Raw genomic sequence first — 11,817 nt, forward strand, 5'->3', positions numbered from 1 at the left:
ATGAGCATTCTATAACTCAACCAAGGACTATCTCAAACCAGCATGGTGCATAAAATAAAAGTGAAAACTAAATGCAAAAGACGCTCCAAGATTTGCACATATCGCATGAACGAAACGAATCCGAAAACATACCAATACTTGTTGAAGAAAGATGGGATGCCTTCCGGGGCATCCCCAAGCTTAGACGCTTGAGTCTCCTTGAATATTTACTTGGGGTGCCTTGGGCATCCCCAAGCCTGAGCTCTTGCCTCTCCTCCTTCTACTCACATCGAGACCTCCTCGATCTTCGAACACTTCATCCACACAAAACTCAACAGAAAGCTCGGTAAGATCCGTTAGTATAATAAAGCAAATCACTACTCTAAGTACTGTTGAAAACCAATTCATATTTTGTTTTTGCATTGTAGCTACTGTAATATAACTTCTCCATGGCTTAATCCACTAATAGAAATCGATAGTTTCATCAAAACAAGCAAACTATGCATCAAAAACAGAATTTGTCTTAAACAGGACAGTCTGTAGTAATCTGAACATTCACCATACTTTTGGTACTCCAAAAATTCTGAAAAATTAACAAAAATAAAAAATTTGTATAGAAAGACTGTGCAAAAAGTTTAGAACCGTTCGACATTCTAGTAAAAAATGTAAAATCGCACACTACAGCCAAAGTTTTTGTCTTGCACCGCACAAACCAACAAGCAATGAAAACATCCTAAACGCAAACCTTGGCACATTATTTTTGTTTTTAAACTTTATAAAAGCACACAACAGAAATAAATGACTCTCAAAAACATCCGGTTTGTCTCCCTAGCAGTGATACGTCTCCGTCGTATCTACTTTTCCAAACACTTTTGCCCATGTTTTGGACTCTAACTTGCATGATTTGAATGGAACTAACCCGGACTGACGCTGTTTTCAGCAGACTTTCCATGGTGTTATTTATGTGCAGAAACAAAAAGTTCTCGGAATGACCTGAAACTCCACGGAACATCTATTTGGAAAATAAGAAAAATACTGGTAGAAAAAGCCATGTCAGGGGGCCCACACCCTATCCACGAGGGTGGAGGGCACGCCTGCCCCCCTAGGGCGCGCCCCCCTACCTCGTGGGCCCCTGACGCTCCACCGACCTAAACTCCAACTCCAAATATTCACTTCCGGGGAGGAAAAAATTAGAGAGAAGGATTCATCGCGTTTCACGATACGGAGCCGCCGCCAAGCCCTAAACCTCTCGGGAGGGCTCATTTGGAGTCCGTCCGGGGCTCCGGAGAGGGGAATCCGTCGCCATCGTCATAATCAACCATCCTCCATCACCAATTTCATGATGCTCACCACCGTGCGTGAGTAATTCCATCGTAGGCTTGCTGGACGGTGATGGGTTGGATGAGATCTATCATGTAATCGAGTTAGTTTTGTTAGGGTTTGATTCCTAGTATCCACTATGTTCTGAGATTGATGTTGCTATGACTTTGCTATGCTTAATGCTTGCCACTAGGGCCCGAGTGCCATGATTTCAGATCTGAACCTATTATGTTTTCATGAATATATGTGAGTTCTTGATCCTATCTTGCAAGTCTATAGTCACCTACTATGTGTTATGATCCGGGAACCCCGAAGTGACAATAATCGGGACCACTCCCGGTGATGACCATAGTTTGAGGAGTTCATGTATTCACTATGTGTTAATGCTTTGTTCCCGGTGGTGTTCATGTATTCACTATGTGACGATGATGGCCCCGGCGGTGTTCCGGCGCCACCGGAAGAGAGGGGGAGAGGGCCTCCCTTCTTCTTGTTCTTCCTTGACCTTCTCCCTAGATGGGAGAAGGGTTTCCCCTCTGGTCCATGGCCTCCATGGCATGGGTGGGGCGAGAGCCCCTCCGAGATTGGATCTGTCTCTCTGTCTCTCTTTGTTTTTGCGCTCCTCATTCTGGCCTTTCACCGTTTCTTATATTCCCGGAGATCCGTAACTCCAATTGGGCTGAAATTTGAACACGATTTTTATCCAGATATTGGCTTTCTCGCGGCGAAAGAAGGGCACCAACCGCCTTACAGGGTGGCCACGAGGCTCAGGGGCGCGCCCCCTGCCTCGTGGCCCCCTCGGGCATCGTCTCGCGTTGATTCTTCTTCCCAAAAATCACATATATTCCAAAAAAAATCTCTGTCGGTTTTTATCCCGGTTGGACTCCGTTTGATATGGATTTTCTGCCAAAGAAAAACATGCAACAAACAGGAACTGGCACTAGGCACTGGATCAATATGTTAGTCCCAAAAATAGTATAAAAAGTTGCCAAAAGTATATGAAAGTTGTAGAATATTGGCATGGAACAATCAAAAATTATAGATACGACGGAGACGTATCACACGCCCTCCCCTTTTTCAAGATTTTGAAAAAGGCAGGGCCAATGGAATGGACCGCGGAGGCCGAGGCGGCGCTGCAGGATTTGAAGAGGTACCTCCCTCTACGCCAATACTAGTCGCGCCTAAACCGCAAGAACCGTTGCTGCTGTATCTAGCGGCAACGAATCAAGCAGTAGTACTGGCAAGACTGTCGGATGACGAGCCAGAGCTCCCCCCGACAGGGTCTGGTGCTGGCAAGGCAGGACCACCGGCAGAGTCTGGTGCTGGCAAGGCAGGATCTTCGCAAGCAAACGAAGTGATACAGAGGAAGAAGATGATGCAGCACCCAGTTTACTTTGCCAGCTCCCTCTTGCAAGGGGCTAGGTCAAGATACTCTGGCGTACAGAAGATGCTCTTCTGCCTCCTTATGGCCTCGAGGAAGCTGCGTCATTATTTTCAAGCACATGAGATCACCGTCATCACTCACTTCCCATTGCAACGGATTTTGCACAACCCAGATGCAACCGGAAGGATTGTGCAGTGGGCATTGGAACTGTCAAGCTTTGATCTCAGGTTTGAAAGCACTTCGACAATCCAGAGCAGAGCCTTGGCGGAGTTCATCTTAGAATGGACCTCAACGCCTGACGAAGAAATTCAAGAGACCACTCTCCCCGGCAAGGAAACAAGCCACGTCTGAATTATGTACTTTGATGGGGCTTTCTCGCTGCAAGGCGCTGGTGCATGTGTGCTACTTATCGCGCCCACCGGAGAGCACCTCAAGTACGTAGTCCAAATGCACTTTCCCCGAGAGAGATCGACGAACAACACTGCGGAGTATGAAGGGCTGCTCGCCAGTCTCAGGATCGCGGCAGACCTTGGAATCAGAAAATTGGTCGTCCGTGGAGATTCACAACTCGTAATGAAGCAAGTGAACAAGGATTATCAGAGCCCGTTGATGGAAGCTTATGTAGATGCAGTAAGAAGGTTGGAAGAGCGTTTCGATGGTCTGCAAGCAGAGCATGTTCCTCGAGCAAAGAACATCATTGTTGATGACTTGTCAAAACATGCTGCCCTCAAGTTACCTGTGGAACCAGGAACCTTTGTGCTCCAATTGACTCAGCCATCCGCTGAACCATCGGCAGGACAGAACAAGCGAAGGAAGTCAGGCCCCGACAAGTACTTTCCCGCTGAGCTCCCAGGAGCTGCCAGCAAGGATGTTGCCGGGGACACCAAGTTTGTCGGGGAGCGACAGGCTCCGGCAGGGCCTCAAGCCCTTGCCGTAGAGGCAACTGCTCCCATGGCAGAAGACATGCCTCTAGTCCTTGCCGTCGAGCCTCAGGCTCGGGCATGGGCACAACACACCGTTCAGTTCCTCCAAACGGGGGAACTCCCTGAGGAACAGGAAGAAGCGGAGAAAGTGGCTCGTCGGTCTGGCATGTACCAGTTTGTGGACGACGTCCTATACAGGAAAAGGTCGAACGGCGTGGAATTGAAGTGCATTCCCCGGGAGGACAGACTGGAGCTGTTGGCAGAGATACATGGAGGCATGTGTGGCTCACATAGGATCAAGAGCCCTGGCCGGCAAAGCATTCCAGCAAGGTTTCTTTTGGCCCACTGCTCTTCAGGATGCAACTGCACTAGTAACCAAGTGTGAAGCGTGTCAGTTCCATTCGAAGAAACTCCATCAGCCAGCTCAAGCTCTTCGGACGATCCCTCTTTCCCGGACATTTTCGGTCTGGGGCTCGACATACTGGGCCCCTTTCCCCGTGCTGTCAGGGGCTTTGAGTACTTGTACGTTGCGATCGACAAGTTCACGAAGTGGCCAGAAGTGAAAGCAGTGAGAAAGGTGACAGCACAATCAGCCGTCAAGTTCTTCAAGGGACTAGTTTGTCGTTTTGGTGTGCCAAACAGAGTCATCACCAACAACAGCACGCAGTTCACAAGCCGCACCTTCATGCATTACATCCAAAACCTCGGCAGCAAGATCTATTTTGCTTCTGTTGCACATCCACGAAGCAACGCCCAGGCGGAAAGGGCAAATGCTGAAGTACTGCGGGGCCTCGGAACAAGGACTTTTGACAGGATGCACAAGTGCGTAAGTGTAGGATTGAAAGTATGTCTAGAGGGGGGTGATTAGACTACTTGACCAAATAAAAACCTAGCCTTTTCCCAATTTTAAGTCTTGGCAGATTTTAGCACTTATCACAAGTCAAGAAATCAACCCACACATGCAATTCTAAGAGTATAGCAGCGGAATGTAAATCATTGCATATGAAGGTAAAGGGGAGGAGTTTGGAGGGAGCAAAAGCAATGTAGACACGAAGATTTTTCCCGTGGTTCCGATAGGTGGTGCTATCGTACATCCACGTTGATGGAGACTTCAACCCACGAAGGGTAACGGTTGCGCGAGTCCATGGAGGGCTCCACCCATGAAGGGTCCACGAAGAAGGAACTTGTCTATCCCACCATGGCCATCGCCCACGAAGGACTTGCCTCACTAGGGTAGATCTTCACGAAGTAGGCGATCTCCTTGCCCGTACAAACTCCTTGGTTCAACTCCACAATCTTGACGGAGGATCCCAAGTGACACCTAACCAATCTAGGAGACACCACTCTCCAAAACGTGATAGATGGTGTGTTGATGATGAACTCCTTGCTCTTGTGCTTCAAATGATAGTCTCCCCAACACTCAACTCTCTCACACAGATTGGGATTTGGTGGAAAGATGATTTGAGTGGAAAGCAACTTGGGGAAGGCTAGAGATCAAGATTCTTGTGGTTGGATTGGAATATCTTGGTGTCAACACATGAGTAGGTGGTTCTCTCTCAGAAAATGAATGTTGGAAGTGTAGGCATGTTCTGATGGCTCTCTCTTCGAATGGAGGAAGGATGGAGGGGTATATATAGCCTCCAGACAAAATCTAACCGTTACACACAATTTACCAAACTCGGTGAGACCGAATAGTCAAACTCGGTCAGACCGATTTAGTTTAAAATGTGAATGTTAGGATTTTTGGTGGGACCGACATGTCAACTCGATGGGACCGATTTCATTAGGGTTAGGGCATAACGTAATCTCGGTGAGACCGGTCACATGAACTCGGTGAGACCGATTTCTTTAATAGGCAAACAGAGAGTTGGTCAGGCAAACTCGGTGGGACCGATCGTTCATTTCGGTAAGACCGAAACATTACGAAGAGGAAACAGAGAGTTTGCATTGCGAACTCGGTGGGACCGATCGCTCATCTCGGTTAGACCAAAATGTTACGAAGGGAAACAGAGAGTTTGCAATCCCATCTCAGTCAGACCGAGATCCCTATCGGTGAGACTGAACTGATTAGGATTTCTGGCTATGGCTATGTCAAATGAACTCGGTGGCGCTGGATAGATCAATTCGGTGGGGCTGAGTTTTACTTTTGGTTTGGGACATATATGGATATGAGAAAGTGGTTGAGGGCTTTTGGAGCATATCACTAAGCATTTTGAGCAAGCAAGCCATTAAGCAACACCTCATCCCCTTTTAATAGTATTGGCTTTTCCTATGGACTCAATGTGACCTTGGATCACTAAAATGAAAATGTAGAGTCTTGAGCATGAGCCAGTATGTGTCCTTAGCATTTTGAGGGGTCCATATCTCTAGTCCATGCCATCCAATCATTGAAATTTCTAAAATGATCATCTTGAAAGGGTATTAGTTCAATGAGCTATATGTTGTTAAGAATTACCAAAACCACGTAGGGATTAGTTGCACTGTCAATCTCCCCCTTTTTTGTTATTGGTGACAACATATAGATCAAAGCTTCGACAAATGATAATAAGATTGAAATATATCGTCGCTTTGAGAAGTATGTGATAAGCAAGAGCTCCCCATAAATTTGTGCCTTATTTAAAATTTGCTTTTGAATGCAAATGCACAATCGATTAGGATCATGGGTTACTCTTCCATGTCACATACATCTTGGTGGAGCGCTCAAAATGATAGAATACAAAATATGCACTCATCACCAAGGCAAAGTGAATGATCATACAAGAGAGATAAATAATATCATCATTCAAGCACAAGCATTAATGTATGATATGATCAAACACATGACCATACAAGTATCTCACACACATAAACATAGAGTATCATCGAAGCAAGCACACAAATAAGTATCAAGCAAGTGGCAAAAGAGATAGCAAAAAGAAGCAAATTTCTCTCTCTAGAAGCCTATGATCTATACACTTTCTCCCCCTTTGACAACAAGTTACCAAAAATCTTGAAAATGCATAGTGCTATGCGTCTCTCTAGGCTTGATCTTCGGGAGGTGGCATGGAGAGGACTCCAAGGACGAATGCATCTGCTGAAGTTGTTGGAGCTGGTGGAGTGGCAACTGGAGGGGCTACAGAAGCTGTGGTTGCAGGTGCTGACGTAGTAGCTCTTGTGTTTGTCACAGGCACTGCTGCAGATCTCTGTGCCCTAGGCACTCTCTGAAAAGCATATGTGGTTGCTTTCCCTTTCCTCTCTTCAGCTTCTTCCTGGAGCTGCTCAACTGCTGTCTGCATCTCTGTCACCTTCAAGTCAAGATCATAGAACTTTGTTTCAATGATCCTCTCCAGGCTCTCTTGGTTCCGAGTCAGGGTGGCCAATCCTTTCTCAATCCTCAAGGTGGCTTGAATAAGATATCCAAGTTGATCTTGCTTAGACTTGAGGAAGACTTGTGAAGCCTCTTCAACACTTGGCATTTTTGCTGCCTTCTCAGCTTTTGCTTTCTCCCTCTTCCCTTGAGCCTCTACTGATGTGGGATCTTCATCATTCATGACAAATGTGTTGTCCTCAAAGTCAGGCCTCAAGGGAAGATGTTCTTTATCCAACAAGTATGTGCCTATGCCCATCTTGGAGTTGATGAGCATCTGGAGATGTGGAGCATACCCACATGATCTTTTCTGGTCTGCAGCTGTCCTCTTGATTGTCTCAACAATCAAACTCATCACTTTGAACTTCTGGGGCACATCAAACAACTGAAGCAAATTGATGGAGTGGCCTCTGATCATCCTGTGATCTCCTGATTTGGGCAACAAGGTGTGCCTCAAGATGGTGTTAATAGTGGCTAGTCCAGACGACAGATAATATACAGAGCCTAGCTAGTGAGTCTCCAAGGCCTTGTCAGGAATCTCCTTATACATGTTGGATGTAACACCCTGGGAATCATGCTACAGTAACTCCCTGTGATTAAGCTAATCATGTTGCTAAACAGGGCTTGATCACATTTGAATCACCTTCCTTTTCAAACTCCTAGTTCAAACTTCAAATATAATTAAAGTGAAAAATAAAAGTTTTCAAAAACTCAAACAAAAATGTTCAGTGGGTGCCAAATATTACACTGGTAATTATGGTGGAGAAAACACATTTTTATAAAATACCTAAATACTTTTAAATGAAATAAAACAGAAAAGGAAATAAGCAAATAAAAAAAACAGAAAACAGAAACAGAGCAGGAAAAGAAAAAAAAGGAGCAGGCCTTCCCCCCCCCACTGGACCCGTGGCCCATCTGCACCGAACCCCCCCGGCCCAAACTGGGCCGCACCCCCGCACCCCCGACCCCGGCCCAGCCCACCTCTCCTCCCTCGCCCCCTTCCCTGTTCCCCCGACCGGGTCGAAACAGGGGCGCGCTCCCGCCCGACCCCCTCGCCGACACCGACGCCGGAGAGGATAAGGGCGCCAGCGGCCCCCGCCTCCTCGGGCCTCTCTCCCACTCACCCCGCTCACTCCCTCGGCCTCTGCGCCTCTCCCCCGCCAGATCCACCTCTCTCTCCCCTTCGATCCCCTCTGCCCGCGCGTGCTCGCCGCCGTTCACCGTCGAACTCGCGGCCACCGTGCCCCGATCGCCCCGACGACGTGCCCGAACGACTCCCCGCCGTCGACTACGTCGACTACGCCCTCGGGAACGAGCCGAGCGCCTCTGCACCGGCCTCCCCGAGCTCGTCTTCAACCTACGGCCGCCGTCGTTCGTCGCCGATTCCGGCTACCCCGCGCCCTCCCCGAGCATGCTGCCACTCCCTACAGCTCCGCTGTGAGCTCCCGCATCTCCTCCCCCTCTCCGTTAGCTCGCTCGCGCTCCGTAGCTGCTCCCCCACGCGCGCCCGATCGCCACGCCGCGGAGCTCGCCGCCGGCGGGTCTCCGGTGACCAAATGGTCACGGGCGTAGGCCCACTAGCCCGACCGCACCATGCCGCCCCCGCCCAGCTACTTAGTTCGGCCGTTCGCGCGCTCTAACGCAGCTTCCGTCGGGCACCCATAGCACCTCGCCGCCGGCGAGCTCGTAGCGGTCGTCTCCGGCCGTTCCAGCCCCTCCGACCACCGCCGTTGGACGCGCGACGTCGAGCCGCGCCGAACGCGCCAAGCCCCGCCCCCGCAAACCCACTGTGGGTGAAACCCGTACCCCTCCCGAGCCGCGCCGCCGTGCGTTTGGTCGCCGGCGTTGCTCCGGCGCCGGCCGCCGACGTGGCAGGCCTGGGGCCACCCCCAGTGCCCCTGCCAGTGGCCCCCACGGGCCCCAGTTGACTGGGTTGACCCAGTCAACTGCTGACTGGGCAGGCCCAGTCACTGACATGCGGGCCCCGCCGCAAAAATAAAAGAAAAAGAAAATGTTTTATAAATAAAAATAATTATTTTAACTAATCACTCACTGACATGTGGGGCCCACCCCTCTAATTATACTGTTAGATTAGTTTAAATAGATATTAGAATAACAGAGACTGACATGTGGGTCCCACTGGACCCACCTGTCTGGTTTGACTGGTCAGCCGACCTGTTGACTTGCTGACGTCAGCATGACCTCATGCTGACGTCATAATTCATTTTTCTTAATATAAATAATTCCAGAAATTCAAATAATCTTTGAAAATTCATATCTTTTAAACCGTAACTCGGATGAAAATGTTTTCTATATGAAAGTTGCTCAGAACGACGAGACGAATCCGGATACGCAGTCCGTTCGTCCACCACACCTCCTTCGAACTAGCAACTTTCCCCCTCCGGTCCGTCTGTCCAAAAACGCGTAACATCGGGAATACCTCCCGGATGTCCCCCCCTTCACCGATACCACCTGCTGTCGCGTTAGGACACCCCTAGCACCGTTCATTGTCATGTCACGCATCGTCATGCTTATGTTTGCATTGTATTTACTGTTTCTTCCCCCTCTTCTCTCCGGTAGACTACGAGACCGACACTGCTGCTGCCCAGTTCGACTACGGAGTCGACGACCCCTCCTACTTGCCAGAGCAACCAGGCAAGCCCCCGCCTTGATCACCAGATATCGCCTACTCTTCTCTATACTGCTTGCATTAGAGTAGTGTAGCATGTTACTGCTTTCCGATAATCCTATCCTGATGCATAGCCTGTCATTGTTTCTACAATTGTTACCCTTACCTGCTATCCTACTGCTTAGTATAGGATGCTAGTGTTTCATCAGTGGCCCTACACACTTGTCCGTCTGCCATGCTATACTACTGGGCCGTGATCACTTCGGGAGGTGATCACGGGTATATACTATATACATTATATACATGACACATGTGGTGACTAAAGTCGGGTCGGCTCATTGAGTACCCGCAAGTGATTCTGATGAGGGGGCTGAAAGGACAGGTGGCTCCACCCCGGTAGAGGTGGGCCTGGGTTCCTGACAGCCCCCGACTGTTACTTTACGGCGGAGCGACAGGGCAGGTTGAGACCGCCTAGGTGAGAGGTGGGCCTGGCCCTGGTCGGCGTTCGCAGATAAACAACACGCTTAACGAGTTCTGGGTATTTGATCTGAGTCTGGCCATTTGGTCTATACGCACTAACCATCTACGTGGGAGTAGTTATGGGTATCCCGACGTCGTGGTATCAGCCGAAGCTCTTTTGACGTCAGCGACTGAGTGGCGCGCGCCGCATTGGACCGTAAGCTCGCGCTTGTATTAAGGGGGCTAGGTCTGCTTCCGGCCGCGTACGCAACGTGTAGGTGTGCATAGGGCGATGGGCCCAGACCCCTGCGCGCATAGGTTTAGACCGGCGTGCTGACCTCTCTGTTGAGCCTAGGTGGGGCTGCGACGTGTTGATCTTACGAGGCCGGGCATGACCCAGAAAAGTGTGTCCGGCCAAATGGGATCGAGCGTGTTGGGTTATGTGGTGCACCCCTACAGGGAAGTTTATCTATTCGAATAGCCGTGTCCCTCGGTAAAAGGACGACCCGGAGTTGTACCTTGACCTTATGACAACTAGAACTGGATACTGAATAAAATACACCCTTCCAAGTGCCAGATACAACCCGGTGATCGCTCTCTAACAGGGCGACGAGGAGGGGATCGCCGGGTAGGATTATGCTATGCGATGCTACTTGGAGGACTTCAATCTACTCTCTTCTACATGCTGCAAGATGGAGATGACCAGAAGCGTAGTCTTCGACAGGACTAGCTATCCCCCTTTTAATTCTGGCATTCTACAGTTCAGTCCACTGATATGCCCCTTTACACATATACCCATGCATTTGTAGTGTAGCTCCTTGCTTGTGAGTACTTTGGATGAGTACTCACGGTTGCTTCTCACCCTCTTTCCCCCCTTCCTATCTATCTGATTGTTGCAACCAGATATTGTAGTCCAGGAGCCAGACGCCACCGTCGACGACGACACCTACGACACTGGAGGTGCCTACTACTACGTGCGGGCCGCTGACGACGACCAGGAGTAGTTAGGAGGTCCCAGGCAGGAGGCCTTGCCTCTTCGATCGTTGCTACCTTTGTGCTAGCCTTCTTAAGGCAAACTAGTTTACCTTATGTCTGTGTTCAGATATTGTTGCTTCCGCTAACTCGTCTATGATCGAGCACTTGTATTCGAGCCCTCGAGGCCCCTGGCTTGTATTATAATGCTTGTATGACTTATTTATGTTTTAGAGTTGTGTTGTGATATCTTCCCGTGAGTTCCTGATCTTGATCGTACACATTTGCGTGCATGATTAGTGTACGGTCAAATCTGGGGGCGTCACAAGTTGGTATCAGAGCCGACTGCCTGTAGGAATCCCCCTATCCACACTCCTTGGCCGAAGTCGAGTCTAGACATTACAAAACATTTTACTAACATGGTTGTGTGTCTTACGGGCCCACGTCGCCATTGGGTGGTACTAGGATCTTTTACTCCTCGACCTTTACTCTGGGACTCTGAACTCTCTTCTACTCGGGTTAAACGAATTTACTAACTCTAACACTAGGATCCCGTGACCACATTCACCCCAAAGTTGGATAAGCCATAGTTGTTTCTTAGAGTAGTATTTTGAACAATACACACACTGGCATTTGACTCCTTTGAAACGTCTTTTGCTTTCAGATGGAACCCACGAGGCAGGTCGTTCGCCACACGATGGCCATTGGTGCCTCGGGATCACCTGCGGTGCTAGCTGAGATGATGACCTATCTGGGTTATCGCTGGCACCCTGAGTACACCGTCTACGAGGAGTACCAGGATTTTAAC

The sequence above is a fragment of the Triticum aestivum genome, chromosome 2D (genome assembly GCF_018294505.1).
Source record: "Triticum aestivum cultivar Chinese Spring chromosome 2D, IWGSC CS RefSeq v2.1, whole genome shotgun sequence".
Classification (NCBI taxonomy): domain Eukaryota; kingdom Viridiplantae; phylum Streptophyta; class Magnoliopsida; order Poales; family Poaceae; genus Triticum; species Triticum aestivum.